General features: G+C 41.8%; 1 protein-coding gene across 16 annotated transcripts in view; it reads left to right on the forward strand.

The window, feature by feature from the left end:
- Positions 1-6,872: 6,872 nt before the first annotated feature.
- Positions 6,873-17,092, forward strand: part of SEMA4D (semaphorin 4D) — a 98,107-nt gene continuing 87,887 nt past the window's right edge. For 11 of the 16 annotated variants that reach the window (XR_015799216.1, XR_015799215.1, XM_088155921.1 and 8 more), the window contains exons 1-2: positions 6,873-6,953; positions 7,560-7,609. The gene's annotated coding sequence lies outside the window, so the exon portion shown is untranslated. Of the gene's footprint in view, positions 6,954-7,181; positions 7,250-7,559; positions 7,610-7,657; positions 7,680-17,092 lie in introns of those variants that run through there. The other 5 variants (XM_088155918.1, XM_088155917.1, XM_088155919.1 and 2 more) reach the window with 5 other exon arrangements.

The following is a 17,092-nucleotide window of genomic DNA, read 5'->3' on the forward strand; positions in this document are numbered from 1 at the left end:
GTCACAGACTAGCCTTGGTCTCTTCCGCGTTATCTTTTATTTTTCCTTTTGTTACTCCCTGGAACAGAGCTGTGTGCTCCCAAGAGGGTTTTGATAATAGCAAATTGCTCATATTGGCTTAGAAAAACCCATCCTCTCCTGTACTGTATGTCCTTTTATTTAGTTTATAATACTGAGGCAATTGAATCCTTTGCTTTGTTCTCTGCATAAAATAACAGAAATCTAATAGGAGCAACCAGTGGAAAGGAAAACCTTTCTCTAGGGCAGGAAAAAATGTCCCTGCGACAGACAGCACACTGGGAAATCATGACCTGGTTTAGCTTCAGCCAAAGAGGTGGTTATTAGGGCAACTTAGTTCAAGAAGCAAGTTACATCAGGTTTTTTGCATTCTTTGGGAGTGAGAAGGACAAGGGATGCCAGCACAAAAAAGGAAAAAAAAAAACCAAAGGTTACACAAGGACAGGAAAGCAGTCTGCTTTCACCTTTTATTCACAGTATATTTCCACTGCTGACTTCTCATTTTGCGGATTTCTGGTTGGGTGTTGACAGGAATCAATTGGCTTGTCATTACTTGAGAGAGATGCCCAGTACAGGAACAGGAGAAACTATGAGATACATGCTTTAATATTGTTTTTCTATCAAGGTTTGAAGTTGAGAATCTAAAGGTTTTAGGTGGGTAATTCAGCAGAAGTTACAGTCAAAATTAGTTACAGACATTGGTACAAGTCAAAAAATCCCTCTAGTCTTGTGATTTTCTCCGAGTAAACTGTGTATGGAAAGTAACTGAATTAAAATGCTACGCTGAATGATAAAAAGGCAGACTCTTCACTCACTACTGTGGTGCTGAATTCCCCTGTTCTCAGGCCACAGTATGATCTGAGACATGCATACATAAAGGAGACAGATCTGTGATTACTATCTTTTACAATCAAGCTTGGCACCAGAAAAATCTCTTATAATTCCACTTCTTAATTTATTTTTGTAAAGCATCATATCATTAGTCAATAAAAACAAGTAAGAAAAATAAGAAAACATAATAAAATATTGTAATAGTGGAGACAATAAAAACGTAGGGTTCATCTTCATACAGGAAGAATGCAAGCTTAGTATAAAGTTTATAAATGTCTCAATCCACTACTGTCAAACCGTACATTTGCTTTTCCTGTGTTAACAACAGAACACCTTTATTACCTCTCTGGTTTCATATTTATTCATGACTAGCACATGGCACACCAATAGTTTGATATTGATAGTATACATGTGAAAAACACATAGTCAGAATTTCTGTGGTTGGTGATGACTCCATTAAACGATTTTCATTAATTTGGTCTTTTTGGAAATGTAATTGCATTTTCAAAAAACGTAAAAACATACTGAGTTTTAGGTTCTTCATTATTCTTAATGTACTACATTATTGATGTTGCCTCATTGACCTTGTCCCCTGAGGTAAGCACTGCTGACACCTTTTTTATTATTTTTCTCATTAATAAACATGTGCCTCCTTCACTAGCCCACGTACTTCTTCCACCATGTAGAGTGGATAAAATGTCTTTTATCATTCATTTATTATTCATTGACTGTTGATTCTAAATCTTTCCATGCCATCTTCCTATGAAAAGACAACTGGGGTGGTTAGTTTCTTAATTTTATACCCATGAACATAACTTAACTGTCGTATAAGAATTACAGGCTCTGTATTTTGACATTAAGTAAGTGTGAACACAAAGTATTTGTTGTTGCTGTTTTGCCTAGGAGCGAAGTATGTTATTAGTGTAATTTGCTAGTAATATCTCATTGTAAAATACAAATGCTGACACAGCACCAGAATGAGGAGAATCCCTAACACTTTTGCCATCCTTCCCTAAATTCCCGTGTTCCTTATCCCTGGAGCAAATTTCCTAAGAGGCTGTGTTGTGAAACAGACTAGACTGTGAGACAGATAACTCCATGGTTAGACACTAACCTACAGCGTAGCTCCACTAAATCTCTCATTCCAGATTAGGAAATAAAAAAAAGGCAAAACATTCTCTGTGACCTTTACAGTGTTCTTAGCCACACAGGTCCACCAAAGGCAGAGAAAAAGACCTTCATCTGCCATGTCATTCAGACATGCACTTCCCCTTCATCTAAATGCAGATGTCTGTGTAGCATTTACTTAACTCCCTCTTCTTCTGTCTTAGGCATACAAACATGGTAAATACAGGGACAGTTTTAAAGTCTCTGAGTGTATCCTCTACATAATTGCCATGTTTATCCATAATGATATAGGAAGTGTTCAGTCCAAAGAAACCCAAAAAAACCCCAAGGTTAGGAGATAAAATCCCTTGACTATTATAATTTAGTTTCACTGCCTCTGTAATTGCAAAAGTGAAGTCAACGCATTTTCTCTGCCTGATGGGGAAGAGACAAAAGTAAAAGGTCAAGGCTTTATCCATCTGTGGTTCTGCCACTGACTTAGTGTATAATCTTGCACAAATCACTTTGAGCTGTTGTGTATCAGGTTCCTAACTAGGATAGTTAATGGCATCTTCCTGCTCTGCAAATAATTTTAGATCTATGTCAATTCTAGTAGCTTAATAACGTTAATCAACATTAATTGGGCAATGCTTTTAAATGCCTTTTGTATGCTTATTTTGTATGCTGTATAAGTGTTTCCAAAAGTGTTTTTATTGTCACGACTGTAAAATGTATTTAAAATCCCTATTTTTGTTATTTTTTCCCCACAATTGGTAGTGAAAAGAGATTTTTTTTTCCAGCAATGTGTGCTGTTTTCCTCTTATGTTGGCTTACGTCAATGACAAGTGATCTGAAAAATCATGCCATCATAGCAATATAAAGGTATAGCTTGAAACTTTGGCTGTATTCAGAATTGTTCACAGTTGCATTCATTCAACCCAACTATTTATTCTTTCATCCATTCATTCTCTCATGCACTCTGCTACTGACCTGCATTATATATCGGTTTGCAAACATCTGGGCATGTTCACTGCCCTTTTCACTGACTTACTAAAAACCTACCACCTGTTCACTCACTCACTCACTCACTCACTCACTCACTCACTCACTCACTCTGCCTGATGCCAGATCAGACCTGGCTTCCAAGACAGTTGTGGTCTCCTCTCATTCCCTACTGTGCTCCTGTATCATCTACCCTGTAGCTTATTTGTTTGTGAGTTTAATTAAGGACTGCAGGTTTAAGAGCACCGTCACTTTTTACAGTTTTCTTTAACCCCTTTTTCTTTCTTAATTGCTTATTTTTTTTCCTGGCACAGATTTGATACAGCTTGCCTAGACTTAAAATACTCGTATGTATATTCAACCTCAACACATTATCTGAACTAAGTGTATTAGGACTGAGACAGTCTTGACATATTATTACTTTGCAAAAAGCATTATGTGTCCTTTTGAAGATTAGACTTTATTATGCTTATAGTAGAGGTTTTTAAAAGCATGTTTCCTCCATGTCCTTGGAATACCCATTATGGAATTAATGTGGACATGTATTAATAATTGTTCCTTATATGATCTCATTGCCACAGCATGCAATATTTGGAAGATTATTATATTTTTTAGGAAAACAAAATCAGTTATAATTACTGTGAGGACCAGTGTCTTTAGCCCTAGCTCACTAGCTCACATACAACCCAGATTAATATTAAACACCATTGGAAAACTGTTGGAGTCAGTAAGTCAAAAGTTTCTTTCAATCATTCAGGGAGACATCAGGGATTGAGTTGAAACCTTTAGATGAATTGAAGTATATTAGGCCTCTTACTTATAAGGCAGAGGTGAAGATTTAGGTTGTAACATAAGAGAGAGAAAATAAGTAAGCAAATGAAGTAAGTTTTAAGTGCTTTTAGTAAGCAAAAGGTCTTAAATGCCTGAGAAGTAGTACATGTTCTAGTGAAGGTTGAAAAACATGCTAGTGTTTTCTCAGAGGCTCCAAGAACCTAGCTTCAGTCATAATAGAGTTAGAGTTAAGGATATTGCTTACATTTTTCAGTTAGAACAAGATAGGCCATGAGCGTAGTCCATACGTAGCCTGGCGTGCTAAGAAACCAGAATTCTAATAGGTTAAGGAAGAGTGGTCCGAGTTTGTGTCTTAGCTAGTTATAAAAGAACATGCATCAGGGAGAGCTGGTGCTCTATGGCATGGCTTTATGCCATGTTCATTTTGCCACTGCAACTATGTCGGGGCTCTATGCCATGGCTTTATGCCATGTGCATTTTGCCATTGCATTTTGCCACTGCAGCTTTGCCATTACTTTATGCCATTGCTTTATACCATTGTTTTGCTTTGTTTTTGCTTTTGAGACTGATGTGCTTCTGCAATAAATAACTTTAAAGCAACTATTAGCTGCTTCGCTTTATAAACAAAGAAGAAGAATAGGCCTGACAGTGTGGGTGCCCAAGAGGCACCCGGAGGTTCCCAGAAACCTCACAGAAAACCTCTCAAATTTGTGTCAGAGACCATTTGTTTTTCAGTCCTGTGAAAGACATGACTTATAATTGGAACCAAAAGGAATTTTCAGTGGTGCAATTTATGGTAATAACTACGTTCTCTACACTGTTGTTATTATTAGTGTTTAATTTTCTCATAAAATCCCATTTGGTAATATATTTTACTTGAAAGAAGGTTCTAAATGTGACTGAGAATCTACCATTTGACAAGGTACATGTACAAATTCCTTGTTTTACCTCCAACCTTCAAGTCTGCAAGACTCTCCAGGTTTTGCTAAGAATGGAGATTGAAAACTCTATTAGACAAATTAACAATATAATTCTTAAGAGGTCATGACGTTTAACCTGGATAGAGTCAGAAATAATGCAAATTTGTTTTGGTGCTCTTTTGTCTTTGCTCCAGCTCCCTTGTGCCACTCTGGCCTTTTGGAAATTTGTGCAGACTGCAGGCTCCCTGAAAAAACCTGACAAAATCCCTGTAATTTTCCTACTCAGAGCTAAGAACTGTCCAAGCCTAGATTTTGTAAAATGAGAGATTTAAAAGGCATCTTTGCTTCTTCCCTTGGAATATTTCATAGCTGTATCCCTCAGGAGATGCTTAAAGTCTTATCTACACTAGAGGGTTTTGCTAGTGTATTAATATCAGCAGTCAGTCCCAGTGGAGATGCAGGTTAATCTTCTGATGGTATAAATTACAGCAATTGCCCGAATAAAATATAAGGAATTTTCATCATGCTACTGTATTTGTAGCAAGGAATTTCTGGCCCGGGTTCATCTGACTCTTTTTTATGCCCTTGTAAGACTCATGTTAATTACTAGAACTGGTCTCCCCCTTCCTGGCAGACCATGGCTTCTCAGCCCCTCCTGCTCCTCACTGTCAGCCTCCAGAGCTGAGTATGACTACTTTCTTGTCCATGCTTCATGTCCAATGTTTTGATGGCATTATGACCCTGGTTGATGTCAATGATGTGATGAACACTGGTCACCCAATGTTAAGCTGGACTATGTTAAATCACCATTTTGAAAATGTAATGCAGGGAAAACTGATTTCTCCACACAAACAGACTGTTTGCTGGCTATGCCAATACCATTTTTCAGACTCTACCATTTCACAGACCCTGAAATATCAAGGTTGTTTTGCATCTAAACTTCCTTCATCTGAGGTTATCATCGTGTCTCCATGTCTTTAAGACGCTCGATTTCCTCAGTGATTTCTTCGTGACAGTAAGAAATACAGCTAATGTGAATTATTAAAGATTGACTAGCATGCTATTGTAAAAATACAATGTTGTGTAATGCTGGATTTTAAAGGTCAGCCAGTAAAGCAAGTGCGAGTATCTGACAATCTACGTATTTTGTTGAGTCTTGCTTCAATAACTGTTGCTAACCGAGCTACGGCAATCTCATGACACTGGTATCACCTGTTCCACAGCAATTAAAAAACCCCAACCAAACTCCAATCCAAAACCAGACACCCATGCGTTGGTCCATGTCATTCATCTGAACAGTCACACCAGGTGTGCACGGACATGATGGTAATCAATAACTCATCAGTGACTCAGCAGAAGGATCGCGGGTGATGTGTGTGCATATACTGACCTATTTTCTGTCCTCCTTTTATATACGGCCAAGCAGTCACCTAAGCGAACCTATGCTTTCAGGTGCAATAACTCCAGTAACGTTTGCTTTCAATACGAGTTATTCCATTCCTATGGTGCCGAGAGGCTGGATCCCAGGTGCGGTTCTCCCTGTGGTCTGCGGCAAGCGGATCCATCCTGCCCGAGACAAAAAGGCGGAGGAGGAGCAGCGGAATGCGACAAGTGGCACTAGGTGCGAGGAACTGCGGTGGCTCTTGCTCGGCCCGGCTGGACTGCGGGGCACCGCACCTGCTTTCGGCAGTGGCGCCTCGGTGCCTTGCCAAGCCGCGCAGCCCCAGGTGGCGCGGGAGGAGCCGCTCGGCCGGCGCCGTGACCAGGCTCATGTCACCTGGCGCCGTTGCCGCTCCGGCCCCTCGGGGCCGCTGCCGTTAACGGGGCTGCGCCGGGCGCGGGGGAAGGGACGAGCCGCACCGAGGAGAGCGCGGCTCGGCCCCCCTGCCGGACCCCCGGGAGCGAGGGCCGGGTCCGCCCCCAGCGCCGCTCGGCCGCCATACTGCGGGGCAACCCAAACTTGTTACACACGGCCACCAACTCCTCCTCCCGCTCCTGCTCCTGCTCCTGCCCTTCCCTCCGCCGCCGCCCTGCCCCCGCCGGCGCGGAGAAGAGGGGGCTGCGCCGGCCTAACCCTAGCCGCGGGGAAGGCGCCGAGGCGGGCGGGGGCCGTGCGAGGAGAGCGCCTCAGCCCCCCGCAGGTAGGAGCGCCCGGCGGGGCGGGCTGTGCGCCGGCCGGGGGAGGAGGAGACGGCGGCGGGGGGCGGGCGGAGAGAGCAGGAGGCGGCGACGAGGGAGCGGTCGGCAGTGGGGCAGCGACCGTCCTCGCCTTCTCCCGCCGAGGTGGGTGCGGAGCTGGGGGACCCTGCGTGGGGACGGGCGGCGCGGCCGCACCTACGGAACGCAGTCGGTCCTGCCGCCTGACGGGCCCGGGCCGCCGCTCTGTTCGGGCGGGGGGCGAGGGCGCTGGCTGCCCCCGCCTGCGACGCGGCCGGAGCGAGACGGAGAGGAGGAGTCTCTAGCAGCAGCAAATGAGCGAGGGCTGCCAGGTTTATAAATCTGCTTTTCCTCCCACTGGCCCCGAGCCCCGCTGACTCCGGCGAGAGCGATCGGCTGCCCGCCGGCTGCGGCTCGGCCAGGTGCGTGCCCGCGGCGGCGGTCGGGCCCCCGCTGCCCGTGCTGGCCGCACCTGCCGCGGAGACAGGGGCGCGCCCGAGGGTGGTGAGGACGGATGCGAGGCGTCTTCGCCCGGCTGAGGAGCGGTCGGTTTCCAAGGGCCAGCAGCCCAGGTTGCCCAGGAGCGTGTCCGGGCGCTTCGGGGAGGCCGCTGTCTGCTGGGAACCGCCGTCCCTCATGCGGCGAGGAGCCGGACGCGGTGCTGGGTGCTTGCTATCGGGTAGCCGGCTGCATGTGTTCTGAAGAGCTGTTATCTGCTGTTTTATTTTACAGCTGTCAGGAGAGTTTAAATCACGTCTCCGCAGAGGTGCCGAGTTTGCAAGGTACTGGTGAAGAGAGATTTCTGTCCCCATTTGCCCCATTTCCGAGGGATGTCTTCACTGCTTCCCGGAGGTGTGGGTTGTTGCATGGTATTTTCCGCGTATACAAAACTACGCATCATGGGCGTTTAAGGCAGAAGGATTCAGTGGATGAATGCAGCCGTGGTAACTTCATTGTTGCAGCTCCTTTCTGTTAAGCGACCGGCTTTAGCAGGGAGGGGAACAGGAGCTTGATCCTGCCCTGGTGTGGGGGGGAGCCTGATGGATCTGTAGATTGAAGAGATTTTTCAAGTCTGTATTTTGTTTTAATGCTGAAATGTTTTCCTATCTTAGTTCATGTCTTTTATTATTATGTACCTCTTGTGGGGAGTTACTTCGGCTGAAAAATGTGGAACATCACCTTTAAGTTTAAAGCACCCAGGTATTTCTAGTAGCTCTGAAAATCAGTGTGGTAATAAAGCCTCTTTTTAAAAGAAAATGAAAATTCCTACGGTAATTAGCACACAGCTGTTGACTGCTTTGTGCCTGCCCATCAGGCTCAGCAATAGCTACTGATCTCATACTCGCTTTTGGATACCTGTATGGAGGTTTTGTCAGAGAACTGTTTAATGACTTCTTTTATTAGAAAGAGTGCGAGCTCAGGCAGTTACGCAAGTGCGCCTAAAGGAAGCTGTGCTGGCTGCATGGATGGTGAATGTGGAGGCCGAGGCGGAGTGGGAGTATCATTTACCAACCGAGTTAGAAAGGGGCATTGTAAGAGAGAACCGAGTGGCTCGTGAAAACACTGTACGTACCATGTTCCCTGCTGTGCAGGGAAGAGCCTTAGTACAGTGCGGTGCCTGGGATGAGCAAACTATGTATAGATGGCCATTCATTCTTTCCGGTAGCCGAGATGAGGTATAGGTGACTTTTTTTCCACTGAAAGCAGATAAGGGACATGGGAATGTGCTACTACCTGTATATTCTTAGAGGGGAAAAGAAAAAAAAAAGCGTTGTAAATGGGGAACTGGTTTGTAGAGGAAGTATTTAACCATCTCTTCCCCCTCCCATGAAGCAACTACTTTATTTACCTTTTACATGGTCAAGAATTGCTACAGAGTCTGCTGACAAAAGCTGTTCGTTTGCATTCATACCTACTAAAATAGGTCTTTAGCTGTTTTTAAAATTTCTCTGATTTTTTTTTTTTTTAAAGAAACAAAAGCCATTGTAGCTAGTGGGAAGGGCGGTAGCTACTTCCACATCAAATCAAGCGTCTGATGTGAGCAGCTCTATTTCAAAACTAACACTGATTCATAGGTTTTTCTGGACACTCTTAAGTACAGGTGTGCCCACAGACTTAATATGCTGTGTTGCCATCTCTTTGCTGGTACTGTGATTCAGTCCCCTCTCCTCCCCCCACCTCAGTCCCTGCATTAACAGGTATTAACACTGGACTTGATAACCTTTTTTCTTAGCCTTGCATGGATACAGCAGTATCCTGCCAAAATGTGTGGATTTATATTACTAAGAGATCATGCAAGAAGGAGAGATGTTCTGGGTGTCCTGGTGCATGCCATATTGGCCTGCCTCATGGGCAGCTGGGCTTCAGAGTTCTCTGCTTCATGCAGCCGTTTGCTGGGGAGGAGCTGGAGGATCTGTCATGTGCTGAAGGCCACTTGGGTGGAGTTGAAATCTGCACTGTGCTTGCTCTGCAGCGCACTCTTGCCCTCTCTCCCAGCTGTCTTAGGGGGTGTGTGCCAAATGAACACTTTCGTTTTAAAATACATTTTCTTAGTTCTTCTCTTGCAATGAAGCAAGTGGGATGTCTCTTTCAGTCATGTCAAAATTAATTCTTGTTCGGGGCTGCTAGCATTAGATGAAATACTTGCATATGCCACCTAGTTTGCAAAAGGTATTGGATAAGTTGATAGGAGGTTGTGCCATAATCTGATTTTTAAGGATGACTTTTCAAAGTGGGACTCTAAATCAGTAGTAATAAAATCTTGGAGCATTTCTATCGTAGTTATGTTATCTTGCTACTCTGCCGATTGTTTTGTTTCAGTTTTGTTTTTTTTTCCCAGAAAAAGGGAATCTCAAGCCAGATGTTGCAATAGGGATTTTGTAGATAGCAAGAATATGAAGTATTTCCCCTGAATGTTCAGAGGTGAAGTTACTAATCCCAGGTTTTGCTGTGCAAAGATTATGAAATAACTACCGAAATTGACTAACATGCCTTGTAAATATCCAGTGCTTCCAAGTGTTGGATCTTGTTGAATTCATATTCTATGATTTAAATGAGTTGAAAAGTAGTTTCTGAAGGTATGTGACCATGAAAGCATTGTTCATGAGTGGGTGGTGATCTACTATGGTTCTTATTAAACTAAAAATCAAGTACTCGTAGAAATGACTGAGACAATTCTTCACAGTGTTCTAAATTCTGGGTAGCATGTGAGAATAAGGTTGGAGATTTAAAGATGACAACAAAAACAATTAAAGTAGATAGTAAACTTTCATTGTGGTAGTATTAAACAGTTTGGTGGGGGAGTGTTCTCTGTTGTGCCCTATACTCAGTTGATATATGCCATGTTAATTAACTGAAGAAAGATATTCTCAATTGGAAACCTACATAATAAACAAGGAGCTGGGAAGTCCTTTTGGCTTTTTGTTTGGTTGCTCCTTCTCTGAAGTTTTCTGTCTTCTTTTTTCTAACTAGCCATTTTTCTGATGACAAAGCAGTGTTTTATAAGGCTGTCTTCGTCTGGCTTTGCATAGTAGACCTGTGTGTTTAGGTAGATAGGTAAAAAGTGTATTGAAAAGAATGAGGAGAGTCCCACTTAACTTTACTTGTGTCTTGAGCTTTGGAAGTTGAAGTGGCTGAAGAGTTGCTTTTCAGTGGAGCATACAACTGGTTGAGTACCAAAAAGAGCTTGGGAATGCCAAAAGGCACTGCTGCAGCTTCCATTTGCAGTTAACTTCCCTGTGTGTTGATATAGCTGTGCAGGCTAGATGTGGAAGCTGTTTTAATTGTCTCCCTTCTGATATGAGGGTTTTGTCCTTGTTTCTTGGATGAATTAGTGAAAGGAATCAAAAATGAGTTTTTCTGTTTCCATAGCTCTTCAGCTACAAAGAAAAAGGTAGAACCTCCTGTTTCAGACTAATGTGTGCTATCATCCTGGATTGGGAAGGTATAGATCATGCTGTCCAGGACTGGGTTAATGAGGTCTTACATTTAATTGTATTCTGGCCAGAAATCTTTTATATTATTTTATCTGCCTGTAAAGTTCCAGGAATGCAAAGGCCTGTTTAGCTTCTGGAGGTGCTGCTGTAGCCTGCCTTCACCATGAGGCTGCAGTAAGAAGTGTGCTGAGCTCCACTTCTCGCTAAGAGTGTCCAAGAGCTGCTCTGTTTCCTCTTGCTCCCTGTAACACTAAGTTGTGGTGCATCGAGCTTCTGGGTATGTCCGCATTTCTGAAAACAAAATGAATAAATGTGCCAGAACTTACTTCTAGTAGGTGCAGTGCTTTCTCTTTTTTTTATGATGGGATGAAGGAGGAAAAAAAGACTTGTACTGAATGAAGGGGCAATGAATGTGGTTTTCAGTACTGTAACTCTGAGATTTTGACATGTAAGTCTTTTACAGCACCAAACAGCGGCCTTTACTTCAAGAGTATGTTTTTCTGTACTGAGGGGGCCAGTTCTAATGGCCTGGGGGGGTAAACAAAACAGATGACAAAATAATAAAATGCTATAAACAGATGAAAAAATAATGAAAATCTGTAGATGTAAGCAGATAAGGAACTTAGGAACCTTTGCAAAGACTGTGCATACAGTTAATTGAAGACCATGTATGAAGTTTAGAACCAAGTTTGTGGGTACAAGAAATAATGGACACAGTTTTGTCTTCTTCTGTCTTCCACCTATTTCTTTTTCTCTCTGTTCATGTACAGCAGTGAGCTCATAATCCACTAGGCATTTTCTGCATTGATCCTCTTAAAAAATTAGTGTTAGCCTATATATGAGGCAGGCTAAAGAGGATTGAACACTGCTGCAAAATTAGTACCTGTTGGCCTCGTTGCAAGGAGAGATGGGTTCCCTGTTTCTTGCATGGAGCCTAGTTGTGTGTTCCTCTGCAGGGTTGTACAGGCTGAGCAGATATGTAGGTGATAGAACATTGGTATTGAAGTGACTTGGAATAGCAGACTGGGAAATTGTAACGTTGTTAGTGCATCTGATTACTTAGCTGGGAGTCAGAAAAGAATATGCAAAGCAGGGAAACGTTTATGGACATGGCCAGTTCTGCTGGGAGGAGAGGAAAAACTTTTACAGACTCGGTTAGTTCTTTGCTGATGTGCAAACAGAGAGACCAGAAGTTGTCTGGGAGCTGAAGTAGGTCTGACAGAACTGCAGCAAAGTGAAACAGTGAGGAGGCTGGTGTTCTCCTTGCCTTAGTAAAGTCTCCAGGTCACACAGATTTGCATGTGCTGCAAATGGCAGAGCCAAGGAGTACGGAGAAAAATGCATGAAACGTGATTATAGTTCTTGCATTGTTGAACAGTAGGCTTTAACAGTGTTTCTGAGTGTTTTTCCTTCTCCCAAGAAAAAGCAGGCATTCTTCTTGCTCCAAATAATTGATTTATAAGTATATGCGCAGTTGTGCTTAATTTTTGTTTTAATAAACAAATTATACTATATGAACTTTGTCATTGAATATACAAAGAGATGCATAGAAATGTGGAGGCTTTTTGTTTTTTATAGAATGTCTTTGTTTTCATTTCCACTGAAAGAGATAATGAGTTGTGATTGTGTGTTACTGGAAAAACAATACAGGATGTGGGGAGGAGACTAGATGTGGAAGCTCTTGGATTTGTACTTGAATTCTCTGTAAATTTTATATGTTCTGGGGAGAATGGAGCAATATAGGCCTTTTAAAAAACAAAGTGCTCATTGAATTGTCTTAAATCAGGTCATTGAAGTTGTGCTTGATGTTGCTTAGGTTTGTTGTAATTAAACTCATGATTCTAGAATCCTTCAAAAGGAGCTGTTTTTTGTTTTGCTGAATGTGATATAGACTGGTCAAAGTTTGTGTGAGGGCACAGTTAATTCCGTAATTTATCTCCATACTACATTACCTTTCTGTTTGCAGAACATTTCGTGTGACAGTAGGAAAGACTAAACTGGCAATACCTTATGGTGTTCAGGACTGTCATATGCATATGGATAACACTGGTTTGTTTGCTAGATGTATAGTAACTTGTAAGAATGCATGTCAAAACAGAATTTTGCAGATAGTCATCTCTGTGCATTCACCTCATCTAGTAATGCTTGAATTTATTCAGAAGACATTTATTAAGTCATATTTAAGAAATAAAATCCCAGTTGTTAATGCAAACTGGACATTTGACTGTTCAGTAAAATCATATGAGGCTCCTTTTGCTTGTCTGAGGATAAAAGGAAGACAGTTTATGGAAGGGGGATCGTTGGACCAACTGATACAATGACAGGATTTGGGACAATCAATATTCTCTCAACCTAATCTTATAAAATATTTATTGCCCTTCTCTCTGAGCCCTATCTTGGATGTTCTCAGTAGACTCTGTAATTCATGCCAGACATTGCAGTGTGGGCCACGAGAATACTGCTTTGTCTAAATCTGTGCTTAATTTGAGTATGGTAAGAATTGTCTGCAAAGCATTTGGGAGAAGAGAGGTCTGCACACAGAAGTTAATAATCAGGGCCCTGGTCTCACCAGTAGGTTTATGTGGGTAAAATGTAGCTGAAGCTGGGCATATACCTGCAGAGGTTGCCCTCTAGTACAGCGACCTGCACAAGTATCCTCTCCTGACCTCTCAAAAGAGCAATGACAAAAATGAAAACCAAACAAACCCTCTCCCCCCCCCCCCCCCAAACAACAACAACAAAACGATCCAAACTAACCAAAAACACACACACATAACCCTCAGAAAGCAAAAACCCCCCAGTAACAAGCTTTAGTTGTATGCAGACTTTAGGAGTCTGCTGGACCAATGCTGTGCTGTACTCAAAGCTTTGTGTTTTTTCCCCCATATATCAGTTTCTTTTCACAGAAAGTGCCTAAAATGGCCAGAGGCAAGAAATTCAGGCATTAAGGTTTCTACTCAGCAACCGCATATAATTATTGAGGATTTGCTAGAGGTGCATATGTATGCACACACAGACCCCTGTCTGTGTGTGGCTGTAGATGTAACCCACCTGAAGGGTCAATTTGTCAGAAAATTATTCATTGATCAGAGCTGTAAGTGTAAGGAAAATAAGTACCTTTGATGGAATTAATATCCCCACCAACAAAGCAAAACAGCAACAACAACAAAAAAAAACCCTGCAAAGCCATTAAAAATATCTGTATTTTGCTCAGTGGTAGGAATTAAATTTTTCTTTCCTGTTAAAATCTAGTCCTATTTGTAGACTAGAGAGAATGACTGCCTTTTTCTTCATTAAATTATTTAGATTATTGAAAATCTGCAGTTAAATGTTTAGATGCTTGTCCCTGTGGAAATGAATTTACTGCTCAGTTGAATCTGACTTAGGTTTTACTCAGTGAAATTGATAAACTGCCTTCAAAGGTCACCCCGATTATCTTCTAGGTAAGTAAGACATAGAATGTCATTTCACTTATTTTGTACTGGAATTAGCTGTGAGGGATTATATGATGAATATGTGAGACCTTTCCATAGGCTTAAGAGCTTTTATCTCTACAATTTTATCTCTTTAAAGAATTAAAAATTAAAAGAACCAACCTATAGCATTCACAGTGTATTAGCTGTTTAAAGCATTTGACTAGCTATTTTTAATGAGGGTGGATACTACTGAAATAGTTTTTCTTCAAATATGTAGATGAATTTATTCTAAATGTATGTTGAACCTTATCTTTTATGTGTCTAAGGGATTTTTTACTGCAGTGTCAGAGGATATGTGGCACAAATCTCTATTTCATACAAACACCTGACTGAATAAATTAAATGTGTATATTGGCTCATGTGTGTATCAGCATGTTAATAAAACACATTCTCAGATGGTTGAATTTGCCTCTTTGGAATTTATTTAAAATCATAGTAAAAAAGGCATCTGTTTGCATGGGGCAAATGGGGCCTCCTATGTGCATAAATTGATTGTGCATCAAGTGGTACATGCTGATATCCAGGAATTCCACTGAGGTTTTTAAGAACTTCTTTTTCCCTCTTTAGCACTGACAACCACCAGAGGTCAAAGTAACCATTATTCAAAAGCTGTCTTCTGTTCTGTAATTTAATTGTTGACTTTTATGAGAGTTCAGTTCCTGTTGCTGGATGTCTGCCTCTATTTTTCTTCATAGCTCTGCTTTCCATCTTCTGGAATAGGATGCGATTTATTATATGTCAATTTCTTTGGAAAAAGAAATTTCTCAGCAGATTATGGAATTATGCTCTTGATCAGGTGAAGCATCTGATGGCCTGTGCAACCTCTGGTTTCTGCTTAGTGTTTGCTGAGAAGGCAGTATACTTTGAAGATGAATTTGCTGTAGTGTGAGAGATAGTGCTGAAACAGGTTTGGGAGCATGTCCTGAGAGAATGGGCAAGTGCAGCAGAAAGTCAGTTGAGCAGGAGTAGTTACTGTTGGTCTGTGGAAGGTGAATGGAGTCAGCTGTGCTAATTTCTATGCAATAAATGGGCTTTGGGAGTCAAAGGTGCTAATGTGGCCCTGTCATTACAAGGCGCCTGACAGTGAAGGAAGCTTTGAGGTTCCCACTGAGAAATGTTGGCCTGCATATTTCCATGGCAACAGCCATCCCTTACACATTTATAACCTTTGATTAAAGATACAGAAAGGTGGGGGAAAACCTTTTAAAAGTTAAAAATGTATAGCTTTAACTACATCTTTCATTTTAACAATATCCCTTATTTACATTCCTTGGAGTGTAGAGATTTTATAAGGAACGCAGCTGTCCTTTCCCCATTTGGGGATGACATTGGGGGGCATATTGATATTCTGGAGATAGCTATCTGACTTTGATCATAGCTGCAGTAACATCACTCCACCAGTTTAGTTGCTATTTATTTACATTAGTATATTTTGTACCAAAATTGTGCCCGAAGTTTGTTATGCAAGGGGATTTGTTACTCTGATAAAAGTGTTTGAGAAAAAAAACCCCTATTTTCTGTTGAATAAGACTTATTTTCAAAGAGGAGGAACATGAGATGGCCTAAATTGTAGTTTCTTAAGCAGTATAGTGGCTGATGTACAAAGTCTTACACTGGTGGGGAGAGCAGACTGTTCCTGCAGAAACTTAGGCTTGCTCTTGGTTTGCAGGCTATGTGGAAGGGCATATTTATGCTTGCCCCGCATCTTCATATCTCCCCCTCCTTTACGCACCTCTGTGTTCTTGACAGTATTTTTCTTCATGCAGTGGTGGCCAGGTATGAGGATTGCAAAAGGAGTATTCTCTGTCCAGGTTAGCTAGTCTCACTTGTAATTCTCAGGTGCACCATGTTGCACTTCCTGGGAATTTTTGTTATTGAAAAGCAACAGAATTTTACCACCCATCACACTTCTTGGATCATCCTTGTGAAAAAATAGTAAATACTTTTAGATTTCACATTTATGCTAGAAGTTGAGCTATAATACCAGAACTAATGCAGTGGGATCTTTGCAGAGGGATGAAATAAAACTGTGTTTCTTCTGTGCCTTTACTTTGGACAGATAGGCTTTCTTTTGCTTTGGACTAATCAGTACTGACTCTAGGTGAGGCCATTGCTGTCTTGGTGAGGGGAAATGACAGATGTTTTGTTGGGACTGCATGCAGAGTCTCTCCAGCATTTTGCCATCATTTCTATCAGAAGGAAGAGGTGTATAGATGCTACTAAGCTTAGTGGTTGGTGATTGGTAATTTGAATGGACAGTTGCCTAGGGTCGCTAAAGCAGGGAGTTTTAGTGCTACAGATGTATTGTTCCATCTGAATTGCTAAGGCTGAGCAGACTCTGTGGTTACTAAGAGCCTCATGTACTGCTGCTGTTTTGACCATGAAGCAAAGCACCCTTCGTGCTGCTCTTGTACAGATCCCTGACATTCCCTGAGAGAGTTTTTGGTGCTGAAAGACCCAGTTGGTTACTGTGGAAAGTTCACTGTGACTATGCAAACAGGACTGGGAAGTTCATGATGCTGGGATATTTAGAAGGATAGTTGCCATTATAAAAGAGATGAGAAAAAGAAAACTTGGAGGAAAAATTTGAAGGTATTGCAAACTACTTTATTTCATTTAGGCTGCAAAGGATATTGATACTGTTACTAATCTGTGTAATTTTTTATTAATTCCCATGTTTTGGGAATGGTTGACAGTGACTGTTATGATATGAGTCAGTATTTCTGGTCACTCTGAAATAAGGGAACTGTTGTCTGCTTGGGATCTAAGTAAAAGCAGAAAACAGGCGTCTTTGTGATGTCAGGACCGCATGTCAGATGGACATGGCAGCATAGTTACAGCATTTCCATCCATT

The sequence above is a fragment of the Sturnus vulgaris genome, chromosome Z (assembly GCF_052056855.1).
Source record: "Sturnus vulgaris isolate bStuVul1 chromosome Z, bStuVul1.hap1, whole genome shotgun sequence".
NCBI lineage: Eukaryota > Metazoa > Chordata > Aves > Passeriformes > Sturnidae > Sturnus > Sturnus vulgaris.